We start from the raw sequence: 18,193 nt of genomic DNA, 5'->3' as shown, positions 1-18,193 counted from the left end.
CAAGACGCAGCTCGATCCCGTCCAAGCAGGAGAGTGTTTCTTGTCCTGGAGGAGCACTTTGGGAACCGCATTCTGGCTGCTGGGTAACCAAAGGCCACTGGCATGTGCCTCGATTGTCTGCCGTATTATCCGGATCTGAACTCATGCGACTCCTTTTAGTGGGGCTGTATCAAAGACAAGATGTACAAAAAAAACCTTTAAAACCACTGCTGAGCTGAAAACAGCCACTCAGGAAGTGTTTGATACCATCGATGTTCCGAAGCTTCAACGGCGCATGCAAAATTTCTCTATTCGTCTGCGCCATATCATCGCCAATGACGGCAGGCACATATAACATGTCATAATCTAAATCTGAATATCTGTAGTGACGTTTACATGTTGAATAAATCGTGTGCACGCCGTAATGTGTAACTAATTTACGTTTCTTTCATATCGTTCAATAATTGTCACCCTGTATATAGAAAGTGTCAGAGATCTCTAGATACCTCCCACGGTGCATGGGTCCAACAACGTATATGCCCGACAACGCAAACCAAACGCCTATCTTTCCGAGTGGAGAGGTTCTTCAAGCAGAATACGTGGGTCGTCCTGCGACTAGTAACTGCAGTGCTGGGAGTATACATTACTTGACAAACGAAACCAGGCCTCATCTGCAATGAAATAAAGCAAAGGATCCAAGCAACCATCGCAATTGATGTCAACAGCCAGCTGCAATAATGAACTCTTTTTCCCTGAGCCTCAAATTTTAACTCTTGTACCACACTTAAACGATAGGGTTTTAATTTCATATCTTTTAGTGCACGGTGACACGGTGTACGAGATACACCAACCTGCCGCTATAACTTAATTACCGATTTTTCTGGACTTCTCGTAATGTCCATGTGAATTCTGTCTATAGTTTAGGCGTTCTCTCTGTCGTTCGCCTGTTCCTTAGCCCATTCCGAATGGATCCTACAACCCTCCATATCCTGTAGCGATCTTGGATAGTGATTGTCGTGGGGAATTTCCTACCAGGATACTTCGCTTGAAACATTTCTTTACATTCTTTGATGGAGCCTGTGTTTATGTAACACTTCACATATCAATTCGATGTTCTAATGCAAACTGCCCCATTTCTGTAACAACTCAACGACAAGAGTTTCTTTCAACAACTGATGCGCGAACATACAGCTGCACTCAACTTTCCAATAAAATGCAATGTAGCCAACTTTCGAGTACCGTACTACTCCAGATGTAACTCATTGGCGAATATTGCGGTGATCTGTGGAGGTGTCCTATTCTTCCTACATTTTGGAGAGACACAGTGATGTTACTTCTAGTGTCATGATACAGGCAACCCCGCCCTCCCCCCTGGTATGACCTCATGTTGCAGATGGTAATGATTGAGGGAACTCTGACGACAAAATGGTGTGTCACGGATATCCTGTATCCTCAGGTGTACCCTCTTAAGCGACTGTACTGTGGTGCCATTTTTCAAAAGGACACAACACGTCTACCCACTCCATGTGCTATGAACTGCGTAATGATGTACTCCCATGGACAGTAAATCTGTCCACAATACAAGTGGAGCTACCTCAGAATTCGTCCCAGAGCCAGTATATGAGGGACTGGATCGTGCCTATTCTCATCGATATTGCACTTGATTATGCCCTTTGGTTGTTACACAGCAACAGCTTCAAGTCTGGTGCCCGAGAGGGCGTGCACATCGTGTTGCGAGACTTTTGCAGCCATATCAGACTCACAGAGGGATATCTATATCTGGTAGCCAAGAACGAAGGTTCCTACTGGCACAAGGAGCACGGAGTCCATTCCGAGATGACAAAATGTTGAGATGTGCGTGAATTCGCAAGGGACCAAACTGCTGAGGTCATCGGTCCCTGGGCTTACACACAACTTAAACTAACTTATGCTAAGAACAACACACACACCCACGCACAAGGGAGGACTCGGACCTCCGGTGGGAGAGGCCGCGGACAAGTTGAGTGGAGCGTGGCCAAGCGCATGTCGTCAGCGCAGTGCCCAGCAGACAGGACGCAAAGTGGACAGCTGTAAACCGGGCGAAGGAATCATCTGGTTAAGGGTCACGACCACAGGAAGACTGCTGATCCAGTTACCACTTGAGACAGCCCCTCCTCAACCAAATTGAACTGAACTTGGTGAGCACTTGTCAGAGCATTTCCTGTTGCTGTGCACTTGCACCAGAGCCGACTTAAACACACCGTCCAGTCTCTTTAGTGCTATTTGCCGGAATTTCACTCAATACTGTCTGCAGTTGGTTTCTTAACTGGTGTTTGTTATGGCACCCATAGACTTGAAATTACTTGATTATTCATTGTTTGGTGTTCAATTATTCTGATCATTAATTTGTCCTCCTTATCGTGGGTCGGAAGCAGATGTTATTTGTCATAGGTATAAATTGGCCGTTTATTCGTTTCTGTACGGTGTGTACAGCGGGAATAGATTAAAGATGTGCAGCTAGTCTAATATTTCTAAGTGAGTGTGTCCAGTTTTAAGATTATTATCGGAGCATCGTAACTTGTACTAGTAGATGCAGTAGTTCTGAATCATAATATTTGATTGCGATCCCGTCATCAGCACTGTTTCTTAAAATTTCAGCGTAGGTAAATTATGCTCGTACCAGGTTTTTCAGGACTTGTTTTTCTTGGTTTATTGTTCAATTATTTGTTAGTGTTTTATTTATTAGTGTTTTATTAGTGTTTATTAGTGTTTTATTTATTAGTATTTTATTAGTGTTTTGTTATTTATTAGTGTTTTGTTTTTATTAGTGTTTTATTAGTGTTTATTTTAAATATATTTGTGAGTCCGGCCAATGCAATGTGTATTCGAAACTTTGAAGAGCCACCTCCCGTTGTGAACTGGTTATTGTCGTGCCCACACTAAATTTATTTTAAAAGGAAGCTAATTCGTAATCCGCTGGCATTTATAATTGTATAGTAAAGTTTTGGGGAACCATTTGCATCTTATTACTTACTGAGCACAGTGATGATTCATTTTAATAAACTTGTTATTGAGTGTTAATGTTTACTGACGTCCTACCCTAGTCACTCGCCAAGCACCTAGCTCACTGGCCATTTAAATGGAAGAAAAGTGTGATTCTCTTGGAGCTGGAGAAATTAACACTTTCGACTAAGTATCGTTCATGACAGTTTTGTTTTAGGAAAGAGGACACAAAGTAATATTTCTAAATGTTTGTAGACAGACTTAATTTGTTGTTTTTTATGTTTCAGGTATGCTCTTGTGCACTATGGAATAGATGAGTTCCGGCTGCTTGTTTGTATCGCCTCTCTCTCGAACATGGGGAAAACGTTCAGTTCTTGGAATGTAGTATTTAGCCCTGTGTACATATATATGTCAAGTACAGGTGCAAATTAGCGAATGGTATAACCGTATTCAAGATCTGAAAGCAGTTAATACCAATCAGAAAGAGTCTGCCGCCATTCGTGAATTAAAGAATAGAGTTATGAAATTGCAAATGAAGTTGAATGCATTAGAGTGGGGCGCTACTTCATTTGGCGATCAGGAGGAATGCCTCTCTCTCTCTCTCTCTCTCTCTCTCATGAGAATACCGGTGAGGTTAATGGCGGGATCAGAGGCGTTGTTAGTGAGTGTAAAGGGTACCACTTCACTAAGTTGTCCAAGTTTTCAAAAAATGGTTCAAATGGCTCTGAGCACTATGGGACTCAACTGCTGTGGTCATCAGTCCCCTAGAACTTAGAACTACTTAAACCTAACTAAGCTAAGGACATCACACACGTCCATGCCCGAGGCAGGATTCGAACCTGCGGCCGTAGCAGCAGCGCGGCTCCGGACTGGAGCGCCTAGAACCGCACGACCACCGCGGCCGGCTATATCCAAGTTTTGCTGATATCGATAACCTCAACCGAGAATATGCAAGAAATAGTCAGATTTTTGTATTGTTCTGTTACTATGGCAAACCAAGCTGATATTTTTAGGATCCAGCGTTTAGCAATATTTCAAATTTTATATCTCATGTCTTATGTTTGATTGAGCCGAATGACTAGTGCCATCTTGTATAATTGTGGCACATTGAGAGAATTGCTAGAGAGACTATCAATTAGGGATAGCAATCACTTAATTAGTCACAGTTTCTTTCTTGTGCAGGAGTGTAATTAGACGTTGGCAGAGTAAATTCGAATGGCCAGTGCGGCACTGAACGCTCACTTCGCTAATGCCGAGGTCGTAAAAATAACATCTTACAAGGAACGTGACCAAATTACCGCTTGCGAACATTTTTTCTAAGAAACCCGTAGCCTTTGTTGATTCTGCAAAGGCAATCAAATGGTTCAAATGGCTCTGAACACTATGGGACTCAACATCTGAGGTGATTGTTGTTGTTGTTGTGGTCTTCAGTCCAGAGACTGGTTTGATGCAGCTCTCCATGCTACTCTATCCTGTGCAAGCTTCTTCATCTCCCAGTACCTACTGCAACCTACATCCTTCTGAATCTGCTTAGTGTATTGATCTCTTGGTCTCCCTCTACGATTTTTACCCTCCACGCTGCCCTCCAATGCTAAATTTGTGATCCCTTGATGCCTCAAAACATGTCCTACCAACCGATCCCTTCTTCTAGTCAAGTTGTGCCACAAACTTCTCTTCTCCCCAATCCTATTCAATACCTCCTCATTAGTTACGTGATCTACCCACCTTATCTTCAGCATTCTTCTGTAGCACCACATTTCGAAAGCTTCTATTCTCTTCTTGTCCAAACTATTTATTGTCCATGTTTCACTTCCACACATGGCTACACTCCATACAAATACTTTCAGAAACGACTTCCTGACACTTAAATCTATACTCGATGTTAACAAATTTCTATTCTTCAGAAACGATTTCCTTGCCATTGCCAGTCTACATTTTATATCCTCTCTACTTCGAGCATCATCAGTTATTTTACTCCCTAAATAGCAAAACTCCTTTACTACTTTAAGTGTCTCATTTCCTAATCTAATCCCCTCAGCATCACCCGATTTAATTTGACTACATTCCATTACCCTCGTTTTACTTTTGTTGATGTTCATCTTATATCCTCCTTTCAAGACACTGTCCATTCCGTTCAACTGCTCTTCCAAGTCCTTTGCTGTCTCTGACAGAATTACAATGTCATCGGCGAACCTCAAAGTTTTTACTTCTTCTCCATGAATTTTAATACCTACTCCGAATTTTTCTTTTGTTGCCTTTACTGCTTGCTCAATATACAGATTGAATAACATCGGGGAGAGGCTACAACCCTGTCTCACTCCTTTCCCAACCACTGCTTCCCTTTCATGCCCCTCGACTCTTATAACTGCCATCTGGTTTCTGTACAAATTGTAAATAGCCTTTCGCTCCCTATATTTTACCCCTGCCACCTTCAGAATTTGAAAGAGAATATTCCAGTTAACGTTGTCAAAAGCTTTCTCTAAGTCTACAAATGCTAGAAATGTAGGTTTGCCTTTTCTTAATCTTTCTTCTAAGATAAGTCGTAAGGTTAGTATTGCCTCACGTGTTCCAACATTTCTACGGAATCCAAACTGATCTTCCCCGAGGTCCGCTTCTACCAGTTTTTCCATTCGTCTATAAAGAATTCGCGTTAGTATTTTGCAGCTGTGACTTATTAAACTGATAGTTCGGTAATTTTCACATCTGTCAACACCTGCTTTCTTTGGTATTGGAATTATTATATTCTTCTTGAAGTCTGTGGGTATTTCGCCTGTCTCATACATCTTGCTCACCAGATGGTAGAGTTTTGTCATGACTGGCTCTCCCAAGGCCATCAGTAGTTCTAATGGAATGTTGTCTACTCCCGGGGCCTTGTTTCGACTCAGGTCTTTCAGTGCTCTGTCAAACTCTTCACGCAGTATCTTATCTCCCATTTCATCTTCATCTACATCCTCTTACATCTGAGGTCATTAGTCCCCTAGAATTTAGAACTAGTTAAACCTAACCAACCTAAGGACATCACACACATCCATGCCCGAGGGAGGATTCGAACCTGTGACCGTAGTGGTCTCGCGGTTCCAGACTGCAGCGCCTAGAACCGCACGGCCACTTCGGCCGGCGCTAAGGCAATCGCCAGCATAGTAAATATCAGATTTGGCGATGAAAGTCGTTTTCGCTATGGCCGCTCAGGCACTGCTGAGTGCACAACCAAGGTGCGCCTGTGTCTAATGAGAGCGCTACCTCGGGCGGAAGAGCTTGCTGCCGAAGTGGCGGGTCTGGGCATTTTGCGCGTGATTGCCGTTCAGCAAGTAAGGAATTGGCTGGTAAATGAAGACAGGGGAAAACAAGACAGCGTCGATCTGAAGTCCTAACAAGAGATTGTAATAAGGTGAAGGCGGTGACAAGACGTATACTTCCCTTTGTGAGTGAGAGAGAGGGAGAAAGCGTGTGTGTGTGTGTGTGTGTGTGTGTGTGTGTGTGTGTGTGTTCTGCTCAACCGAGACTTGTTTGTGCGTTATCGGATTCTGGGAGCAGCATCTCTCAACTGGTATTTGAGGAATATGCAGCTCTTCTTCTTGCCATCCCAACAGTCAGGACTATAGAACTGAGAATGGTTATTTATTACCATTAGTTGGCTGGGTATAAGCCTATTGAAAAATTCAGGCTTTTTATAGCTATCGATGTAATTAGTGGCGAAGCGACTAAGTATAGAACTGTTGCTGGGCTTTGATTTTAATTAGAATATTGGAATGGTTTTAAATAATACTGGTAGTCAACTTTATTTTAAATTCTGGTCATATAGGTTGTATAAGTTGTATCAACATAGTGGTGATCAAGGCACGTATAATGTGTCCAGTGACTCACAATAAATCACTTGGAAAGCTCGGACATGTCTTAATACGGTGCCTTCTACCTCTTCCCACTACATTAGGTGTTGCTGTTACATTCGGTGCCAGAAGTCGCTACTACATTTGGTGTCAGAATAGCGGACATCGTCTGTACAGTACAACGTTCGAGCCCACCGCCTGCATTACAGTCACAAGATGTGGTGAGTTTTGTCCAGTTTTCTTTTGAGTGTTGGACGGTTTTTTTCTCTTTTGTGTTTTTGAGTATGGCTCATGGCAGGCCATTGTAGATATTTTGTGTGGGCATAGTATTTTTTGTTGTCAGAGTACGTGTTAGTGTATTTGGGGCAGTAAGATTTATTATTTCTTTATCGTGCCATTTAATTACTTTTGTATTGGTTTGAGTCTGATGTTACTGAGTATGACGATACTGAGGTGTAGGGAGTCCGGTTATTTTTGTACTTAATTGTTTTGTTTCGGGGTTAATGGGGAACGAAAGCAACGCAATGGTAGAGGCAGGAACGCGAGGAGTGTCGGAACCAGAAGCGGTACGGATTTTGTTGGAAAAGGTAGCACGGTTGATAACAGACAATACGCAGTTGAGAAGTGAATTAACATCTAGAAGTGAGCGGGACCGTATCGGATCAGTCGTTGTTGCCTAGGATGCTGCAGCAGGGGATTGAAACAGTTGCCGTGAGTTTGATTATTCCGATTTCTGGCAAGGCAGCTGAGGATGTGCGTTCGTTTGTGGACGACCTGAAAAACTTCAGCTGCTATGAATGGTTGTTCGGATGAACAGTTGTTACATGTAGCCAAGATCAGATTAACGTATGAAGCGAAGACATATGTAAAGTGTTCTGAGGCCCAGGACAAAAAACATGTTCAAATGTGTGTGAAATCTTATGGGACTTAACTGCTAAGGTCATCAGTCCCTAAGCTCACACACTGCTTAACCTAAATTTTCCTAAGGACAAACACACACACCCATTCCCGAGGGAGGACTCGAACCTCCGCCGTGACCAGCCACACAGTCCATGACTGCAGCGCCCCAGACCGCCCGGATAATCCCGCGCGGCGAAGGCAGGACAGTTTAAGCAGTTAAAGGAGGGGCTGTTACAAAGGTACAAGAAACAGAATTGCGCCCAGTACTTTAAGGAGAGGTTGAGTAAAATGACGAAGAGGCAGGGGGAGACGGTAGAGAAATTTACGGGCAGAATGAGAGGAATTAACGAGTACACTTACGAGTTGGGTCAGAGCGATGAATAGAATGGTGTTCTTTAGCAGCCGGCCGCGGTGGTCTAGCGGTTCTAGGCGCGCAGTCCGGAACCGCGCGACTGCTACGGTCGCAGGTTGGAATCCTGCCTCGGGCATGGATGTGTGTGATGTTCTTAGGTTAGTTAGGTTTAAGTAGTTCTAAGTTCTAGGGGACTGATGACCACAGTAGTTAAGTCCCATAGTGCTCAGAGACATTTGAACCATTTTGTTCTTTTGCAGGAGGCCGAACAAAGGGCACTTGATGTATTTTTGAGGCGGTTCCCGGCGCATATGTCGCGGAAGGTGCGTGAAGGGACTCCGAAAGATTTGTATTTGGCCATTCAGCTGGCAATTCAACATGAAATAGACGTGGCAATGGAGGCAGTGTTTACAACGGGTATAAAATGTTATAAGTGTGGTCGTACAGGACATGTGCAGAGGCAATGTACCCAGTTACCGAGGAATAAAGGAAAGGGTGGAAATCAGCAGCGTGGAGGATGGAGAAGTGTAGTTAATAGAGGTGTACAGTCGTTAAACGGCAGAGGGGACCCAAGACCCACCTAAGGGAGCTCCCGTTTAGTTTCAAGGCTACGAATACGTATGCAGAGGTGGAATGTTCAGTGGTAGGATGCACAGGAACTAAAAAGTTTAAGATTTCGTTAGACACAGGGGCGCAAGTCTCAGTGGTTACTAAGAATATAATGGGACGAAGGAAGTTAGACCCACCACGTTATAGGTTACGTGGAGTGGGGGATAAGGAGGTCACACCTTTGGGGTCGGTGACAGTTGACTTTTGCATAGAGGAAGTCCGATTTAATGCATGCATGGAGGTGGTACCATGGGTGAGCGAGGGCTACGACATGATCCTAGCAGTATATTTCTTGAATCAACATCATTCCAAAATTGAGCTTGGAAAACGAACTGTGGAATTTGGTGGAATGTTATTTCAGATAGGGGAAACTGTTGTCGATGCAGAGCTGTCGTGAGGGGCGTTCAACGTAATGAAAAAACCAACTGAACTGCGTACATTAGCATTAAGGCTTGTGTGTCTGGTGGCACCGGGAAGTCGCTTTGGGTAAGTGTGGAGTCAAATCTGTCTGTGGGTACAGTATGTGTTATTGAACCATTGGAGGATAACGACGTTTTGGGCCCATTGGGTTGTTTTGTGAAACGTAGTATTATACGGGTACAGGAGGGTAACGACGGGCGTGTAGTTCCCGTTAACGTGGATAATTTTAGCGCTGTAGACGCGAATTGGAGAATAGGAGTTTTAGTAGTAAATTTGGATGTGTCAGATGACGAAGACTGGTGTTCAAGAGATAGGCGAAGCGATCAACCAACAACTGCCTTTAGAACTGCATTGTGTGACAAAATTAACCATTGGAAAGGAGGAGAAAGAGAGCATATGGAAGAATTGTGGGAATTTAAGGATTCGTTTTTTCCATTAGTTCGACATAGGATACCAACAGGGAACGAAGCACCTGTTTACCGTAAACCGTACAGAATACCAAGGTATTTGCAGCCGATTATGGAGGATTTCATTGATCAACAGCTTGCGGATAGAGCATATTAATAGCTGCTGGGGAGTGGGCATTGTCGTTGTACCTACAAAATCTATCGATGGAACGAATAAATAAAGGTTATGTTGTGATTACCGATACCTCAATAATAAGACAGTAACGGACGCATACCCCATTCCAAACGTAATGGAGACTTTGGATCACTTAGGACAGTGCCATCACATTTCTACAATGGATTTGACAAGTGCTTATCGTCAGTCAGAGGTGGCTCCAGAGGATCATCCAAAGACTGCGTTATCTACTCCTGGAGGCCATTACCAGTACATCTGAATGCCATTCGGTTTTAAAAACGCTCCAGCAACGTTTCAGAGTTTGCTAGACAGTGTGTTAAGGGGTTTGAAACCACGGCAGTGTCTTATCTATTTGGATGACACTATAGTGTTTTCAGGTAGTATGGAGCAGCATAGATAGTGGTGAAGGGGAGTCTTTATGACGTTAAGAGCAGCTCGTTTGACGTTGACCCTGGAGGAGTGTCATTTTGCATTGGACAAAGTGAAATATTTGGGTCATATTATCAGTAAGGATGGAGTGCGAACAGATCCGACGTTGGTACGGGCTGTAAGCGATTTTCGGGAACCGAAAACAGTTAAGGAAGTGCAGTCATTCATCGCAATTTCTATCGAAAGTTCGTGAAGGTTTGGGAGATTTAGCACAGCCTTTGAAGCGATTGTTACGGAAGGGTGTGAATGTTGAGTGGACGGAAGAGTGTCAGAAAGCTTTTGACAAGCTGAATGAAATGTTAACATCCAGTCCAGTTCTTGTGTTTCCAGATTTTGAAATGGAGTTTATACTAGCATGCGATGCATCGAATCAAGCATTAGGGTGTGTTCTTAGTCTCAAAACCGATGGGAAGGAACATCCTGTAGCCTATGTGTCTAGGCAGTTGAATGCAGCAGAGAAGAATTACTCAACAACGGGGAGGGAGATGCTTAGCGTAATCTATGGAATCACATATTTTAAATGTTATTTATATGGGAGAAAATTTCGCGTAGTGACAGATCATGCTGCGTTGAAATGGTTGTTGGGGTTGAAGGATCCGACCACTAGACTCGCTAGATGGGTTGTGAGGCTTAGTGAATTCGACTACGAGGTGGTGCACAAGCCTGGGAAGAAGCACGGTAATGCAGATGCATTTAGTAGGAAGGTGGCAAAAGTAGAAGTCATAGGCCATGACCTAGCGGTATGGCAAGAATTACAGGATGCGGACAATGATTGTAAATTGTATTGGACAGAGGCACAAACTAATATATACGACGGTCTTCTGTGCAGGGAAAAGAAGTTAGGACCAAGGGTAGTAGTGCCAGCGAACCTGAGGGATGAGGTTTTAAAGGAAGCACATGATCACGTGTTATCTGGTCATGGAGGGTGTAGAGCGACTAATAGGAGAGTGGTGAAGTGGTATTGGTGGAGAGGTAGGAAAGAGATGTGGACCAGTATGTCAAGAATTGTATACCATGTGCACAGAGAGCAGATTTGAGTAGGAAACAGATACAGCTACAACGATTGCCGGAAGCGACATGTCCATTCTCTATGTTGGGGATCGATGTCTTAGGACCTTTCAGGCGAACACCATTGGGGAACAGATTCGTTCTGACAATAATAGACTATTTCTCGACGTATATGGAGATGGTGGCTATGCCAAATCAACAGGCAACAATGGTCGTGCAAGCGTTAGTAAACAACTGGATTTTGAAGTTTGGTGTACTGGAGACAATAATTACTGACCAAGGGACCAACTTCATGTCAGATTTAATGAAGGAACTGTGTAAATTGTTGACCTTAAAGAAGTTGAGGACGAGCGCGTTGCATCCACAGGCGAACTGAAGGACAGAACGGGTGTACAGAACAATCGGGAAGATGCTGAGTTTTCATGTGGATTCTGATCACTATCAGTGGGAAGAGTAATTGAAGCATGAGGTAGTGTACGTGCGAAAACTCCCATCACCGTTTAGTTTAGTGAAGCTACAGGAAGGAAGGACCGGTGAATCTGTGCGTCAGTTCATGAGAGCAATTCGGGATGTTAGTAAATTGGTACAAAAGGCGAATACGAAGAAGTTCCTCACATTCCTCACATGGTATCAAGGGCCATACCAAGTTGTTGAAACCACATCCACCGTTAATGTTAAGCTTCAGCTGCCAATTAAAACAACGATAGTACTCATCAGGTGGTTACAGCCATTTATGGGTTACCCAGATGTGATTCCAGGCGTGTCGTAGGAAGGAAAGAGGATGAAAGAGAGAGTGAAGAGAGGTGCTAAGCACAGAGAAAACCAGGAAGATAGAGTACAGCATGAAGTACCGTATGCTTTGTGATTCAGAGGCTAGTAGAGTATTTGTAGTTTTGTTTGTTTCCTTGTTATGTGTCGTTGGGTTTGAATAGATTAATTAGGCATTGTATTTTCATATGGTGTACGTGTTTTCGAGTATTGTGAGCCTGCTAGGGACATCAGTCTTTTTGAAGACGGAGGAAGGGTGATGTTGATCACTGTCCTCAGGTCACGGAAAAAGGGAGCGTTGAGCAAGTTGGCAGAAGTAAGAAACTGAGGAGGTATTGCTGATCTCGGTAGTCAACAGCCGGTACGCCGAGGTGACAAGGGAGGAATTACAAAACTGCCATAGAGGGAAGGTAACGGTATGTCCAGCTAGGATGGAAAGCACCAATCCGTACACACGCACAGCGCAGTTATTTTTAGCTAGGGGTAAAGGAAAAGACTGTCCAAGGGACATCGTGGAACCAAAATTGAGGTTTCAACTGGTCGGGATGCATTGGATCTTCTCCACCTACGAGAATTTGGTAGCAGCCGCAAGTTGTTTGGAGCAGGGAGTATTTGCAGAAGCGGAATGTATAGAGCTCGAGGGGAGAGGAATTTTAATCAATGGAACTGCGTTTAACATAACAGGACCAACCTTCCACCTGCCACCATCAATTTCAGGAGTCACGCAACTGAATGGTACGCAGCCACAGCTGTACTGGCCAGAAACCACTTTAAAATTTTTGCCAAGGCAGAATCTGACCTTGTTAAATCAAACTCTGGAGCCAGGTCTCATTTTAGAGCAAGAGGGGCGCATATTAGCCAAACAGCTTGTGCAACATGTCGCTCAGTACAGGGAAAGGCAACGGCAAATAACCATCATTTTGAGCACCTCTGTGCCAAGTGTCTTCGCAGCCTTAACTCTGTTATGTGTTGTTTTCATTCTGATCAGGCGGAGAGCAAATTCCAAGAGGGAACCAAGGGCATGAGACGAGTAGGTAAGGGGTTGATCTAGCAGTGGTCGCCGGCCGAAGTGGCTGTGCGGTTAAAGGCGCTGCAGTCTGGAACCGCAAGACCGCTACGGTCGCAGGTTCGAATCCTGCCTCGGGCATGGATGTTTGTGATGTCCTTCGGTTAGTTAGGTTTAACTAGTTCTAAGTTCTAGGGGACTAATGACCTCAGCAGTTGAGTCCCATAGTGCTCAGAGCCATTTTTTAGCAGTGGTCGTCCAGTAAGGAATTTTCACGTTTTGTTTTATGTCGTGTCCTTTAAGGGGCACTACACTACATTTAAGTTTTCTAAAAGTAAGGAAATATGTCGTAGGTGTCGATCCAAACGAGTTAAGAGTTAGTTAAAGGTCGACCCAGGGACCGGGTCTTTCCGAATGAGGAAATAATGTAGTTCCACTACCGTGTGGGATAAGAAACGTCAATTTTGGTGCAATATTTCTGAGCGCACAAGTTACAGCCAGGCGCGGGCCTGTTTACAGTGAGTTACACTCACCAGGCCGGCAGGAGTGGTCGAGCGCTTCTAGGCACCTCAGTCTGGAACCGCGCGATCGCTACGGTCGCAAGTTCGAATCCTGCCTCGGGCATGGATGTGTGTGATGTCCTTAGGTTAGTTAGGTTTAAGCAGTTCTGAGTTCTAGGGGACTGATGACCTGAGAAGTTAAGTCCCATTGTGCTCAGAGCCATTTGAACCATTTTACACTCAGTTGCGAAGTATAATAGAGGCCACAGGGGCGTAGAACCGCTGGAATAGGTACACGCAGCAGTTTGCATGGCGAAAGTCACAGGTAGAAGGGGCCCACTGGCCAACCTAAGTGTTATGAGTACATGACATGGAGCAGTGTGGAGAGGCACATATAAATAGGTGCCGGTTCACTAACAAACCATTCAGTGTGACAGCTCTCCCCGACGGCCGGGCATGTCACACCACCAGCTACATGCAGCAGCAGATGGAGCGCCAGCGTTCTATTCCACAGCAGGTCGCTGGTTCGCCCCTCTGAGGCCAATGCAGGGGTTTCAAGTGTGGCAACTCTCCTGGAAGGCTGGGCGTGTCACATCACCAGCTACGGACAGCAGCAGATGCGGTGTCAATCTTCCAATCCACGGCAGGTTGCCGGTTCGATCCTCTGAGGCCAAAGTAGGGTCCGTAGCCAGTGACGGGCCACTTCATGGCTCGCTACCATGGGCAGTCGTCTTGGCTCCCAACATACACCAGAGACATCCAGGGCGAGTGCCACAGATTCGAACGCCGGATCATGGGCGCCAGTTGTCGCCTGCGGTCCAAACTATGACAGCGAAGAAGCATGCGGTGGGCTGCCTGCGGCTCCGGCTGAGCTGCGCTGAGGCGGCAGAGGCAGAGACCGCCGAGTCGACTGTCGGCGCATCCCGATGTCACAGCCATACGAGGCCGACACACGGCAGAGCGTGCACAGTTCGCTGAGGCAGCCATTCCACGCCAAGCCGCTTCGCAGTCAGCGAAGTGGTGTCCTCAGCATTGCAGGACCTGGTAATACAGACCAAGGGGAATACGACACTGTAGTTGGAAACAATAAATCAAAAAATGGTTCAAATGGTTCAAATGGCTCTGAGCGCTATGGGACTTAACATCAGAGGTCATCAGTCCCCTAGACTTAGAACTACTTAAACCTAACTAACCTAAGGACATCACACACATCCATGCCCGAGACAGTATTCGAAGCTGCGACCGTAGCAGGTGCCTAGAACCGCTCACCCACAATGGCCAGCACAAACAATAAATCAGTTACCTGCTGTACCTTCCTGGAAGGCGCAGAGCGAGCTTGAGTGTTCAGTCCTGCACCCTCTGCAGCATTGCGATGTTGGTTCGGTCGCATTTCCCCTTGCTACTACTGCGTATTCTAACACTGATCTGATCAGTGTCAGATACAGTTTTACGCCATGGCGTGGAGGCAGCGACGACTACAGGTTGAGTTGAGGGTATAGGGCGCGAAGTGGCCCTATTGCTCTACTCTTTAAGTCTCTAATGTGCGGCATGCGAGACAATCGCTGGTCGAGGGTAATCCTGAGATAGCGGCCGGCCTTGCTGCGTGGTATGGGGCCTCCTTTTATGGTGACCAGCGGAAGATCTGGAGGCAGCAGCTTTCTCGTGAACACCACTCTCTGGCTCTTGGAGGCGTGATACTTCAACAGCCATTTGGTTGACCACATACCAAGAGCATCGCAGTCAAGTTGCTGAAGTCGCCTCATTTCTGCCACGTTCACAACGCGTGCAAGAAGCACTGCGCAATCAGCATATAGAGCTATCTTTATGGCCGCTACCCGCGCAGCGTTGGAGGTGTAAACAGAGTACAGCAAGGGGCTGAGAACCGACACCTGCAGCACTCCCACTCACGTTGAATGTCCGTCCAGCAAGGTAGGAGCGGATCAGGACTCTACCCCGTACACGAGTCCGTTGTGCCACACAGTCGAAGGCCCCCAGAAGCATCGATTTGCACCACCTCAAGGTACTCTCGCGTCTCCAGAGCGCGCATGGCATTTTCTACCAGCTGCAGCAGCTGGTGGGTGGTGGAATGTCCGCTCCTGAAAAAAAGGGTGACCGACTCGTCTTCGACGTGGCGCAGCCGCCTCTTGATGTAGACCCACTCTAACACCTTGGAGAGGGACGGAAGTAGGCTGATGAGTCTTTAGCTGGTGGCCAGACGAGTATCTTTGTTTGTCTTCGGTGCTACCACGATTTCCGCGTGCTTCTTACGGAAGGGAAGACTCCAGACCGAAGGATGTTGTTAAAAATGCTCGTCAGGGGCCGATGAACTGCCTCCAGTAGGTTATGTAGGAGGAGATTGTCGACACATCAGCTCCTCCCGCTCTCCTGGTGTTCAGCGACCTCAAATGTTCCGCCACCTCTTCTTCCCTTGCTGCCAAGTACGTCAGCAGTTATTCCTCCGCACGACGGGTGTGATCTAGGTCCACCACGTGGTCAACAGTTGCAAAGTTTTCAGCAAAGGTGTCTGCCAGTAGGCTGGCCTTGTGGTCTGGGCTGCAGATGATATTCTGGCCGACCTTTAGTGCCAGCTTTGAAGTGGGTAGCGGCGGAATGCGTTGCCGCCGACGAAGGAAGCTCTTGACGACTCGCCATGCTCTACCAATCTGTGGATTAATCTCCCGATTTCTGTGTTCCTCGACTGCTGCCTTGATGTCTCGCCTCATACGGTTTAGGCAGCGTTTATTTTCCTGCTGGCGTGTGAGCTGGCACTTGCGGATGGTGCTGTTCGTCTCCCAGATAGCATCCACAATGTGTGGAAGGAGTTTCTGGGAGTGATCCTGCTGCAGACCTGGACGTTCTGGTGTGGCTACTTCGGTTGCTCGTAGTAGCTGACGACTGAAGGACTCCAGTTCTGCGTCGGCACCCGCTGCGTCGTGGTCTGGCTTGTCCTCCAGCAGGTCGAGAACTTCGTTCTAGAAACGCTCTTTGTTCATTTTCTTGGAGCAGAGGCGGCGGGTAGGTAGCCTTTTGCCTGCGATGTCGATCTCGCAGGTGACTGGCAAACGGTCCGACGACAAGGCGCGGCATGGTGTGGCGGACGTGTGTTGCACGACGCATTTGAGGATGGCGACATCGAGCACATCCGGCTGTCATCTGGCATGGCAGATCGTCGGATCTAATGGCCCTAGTAGGTGGCACCGTTTTGACGAGCGGCTCGCAGGAGGCGACGACCGCTTTTGTGCTGCGGGAATTCCACTACGCGTGCTTAACGTTAAAATCACTCTCAATGAAAAGCTTCCTCCGCGTTGTAAGCAGCGCGTCGACGCCAGCGACTTCCAGGTTCCCCGTGGGCGGTTGGTATGCCATGATGAATGTGATCTTCCCGACAGCGGTGATGACGCCCACTCTTGTGGCCTCCATAGTGTCTAGCTCTGGCAGGTGTATCACATGGTGTCGCAACGATCTCTCGATGTACATGGCGGTACCGCCGCCGGCCGTGAGCCTTTCGTTGCGGTAACAGTGGTAATTAGGCCCGCACGTTTACGCCAGCTATGAAGTGGGCTCGCACACGAGACATAAGTCGATCCCATCTTTCTGAAGAAATTTGTGAAACTCATCCTGCTGGGGCAAAAGACTGCGTTAAAGCAGGAAACTATGAGTCCATGGATGAGTCGATTACCCGTGGTGGTTCTTCCTGGCGATGGTGCTAGCCTGGAGGGCCGCCTTGACTGCTGTCACCAGGACAGGCAATTGCTGCAGGAGATCGTTCAGCGATCGCTGAAGCGATAGGAGTTCCCTGGTGTCTTCTCTCGGTGCAGGGGCAGCCATGGCGGCGTCCTCTGCGGCTGGGGCAGCGCTCTGCGACTGGGCGGTGGCTGCCGGCTGTTGTGAGGCACGTTTAGCGGGTCGCGGGGCAGCAGGGTAGGAGGATGCTGTGCGCCCTCTGTGTGCTGCTTGTGGAGCGGTTGGTACTCCGGCTTATCGGCTGACTGCTTCTTGGCCTCTGTGGTCGACTGATGGCGGACTGCGGATGCTCCCCCACTGACAGCATCCGCTAAACTGGTGCCTTGCTGCACCTTCTTAGGTACCGCTGCCTTTCTTCGCTGAATATTGCTGCTCTTTCTGAAAGCCTTGCAGTCCCTGTAGCTCACCACGTGTGGCTGACTGCAGTTGTAGCACAGTGGCGCGTTTGTTCTCTTAAGAGTGCATTTGACGCAGCAGGGCGGCATGAAACAGTACTGCGCGACGTGGCTGAGGTGCTGGCTCGAGTAACACTGAACTCGCCTCCCCTTCGCTCGAAGTGGCTCGACGGTTACTCGCTCTCGGGCGATGCGCTCTAGCTGCAAAATCAGCAGAGCACAGGGGCCTGATCGACCGGTTGCCACTGGCACTTCACAGTGTTTCCTCGTAACGTTATACTGAGCGTGTCAGCGACAGTCATTCTTTGGGAGAGATCGGTTTCTCGGTACTGTATACATCTCGGCAGAGTGTCTGATATTTTGAATAAGTGAAAGAAAATTAGTGTTTTAAGTTGTGATTGTGACAAATAACTTTCAACTTAAACAGACTTCTTCTGGGCACTTTCTGGTTAGTGACATCAACGGCCATCTGTCCAAGACACTTGAAGAGATTAGAGATCGCTGAAACTATTCTCAACAATACCAGTGGATATTTTCAGACTCTAATAATTGGAAAACGAAGATGGTGTACGTGTTTATGAAACAAATCTGAACCACCTTCGTTTTGTTGTTTCCCCTACTGTGAACGAATTTACTTATCGAATGGTAGAAGCGAGCTTGAAAGTAGGCCATAAAATAAATTTTGTACGATT

The sequence above is a fragment of the Schistocerca piceifrons genome, chromosome 6 (genome assembly GCF_021461385.2).
Source record: "Schistocerca piceifrons isolate TAMUIC-IGC-003096 chromosome 6, iqSchPice1.1, whole genome shotgun sequence".
Taxonomy (NCBI): Eukaryota; Metazoa; Arthropoda; class Insecta; order Orthoptera; family Acrididae; genus Schistocerca; species Schistocerca piceifrons.
The sequence above is the reverse complement of the archived record's forward strand: the minus strand, read 5'-3'. Positions refer to the sequence as shown.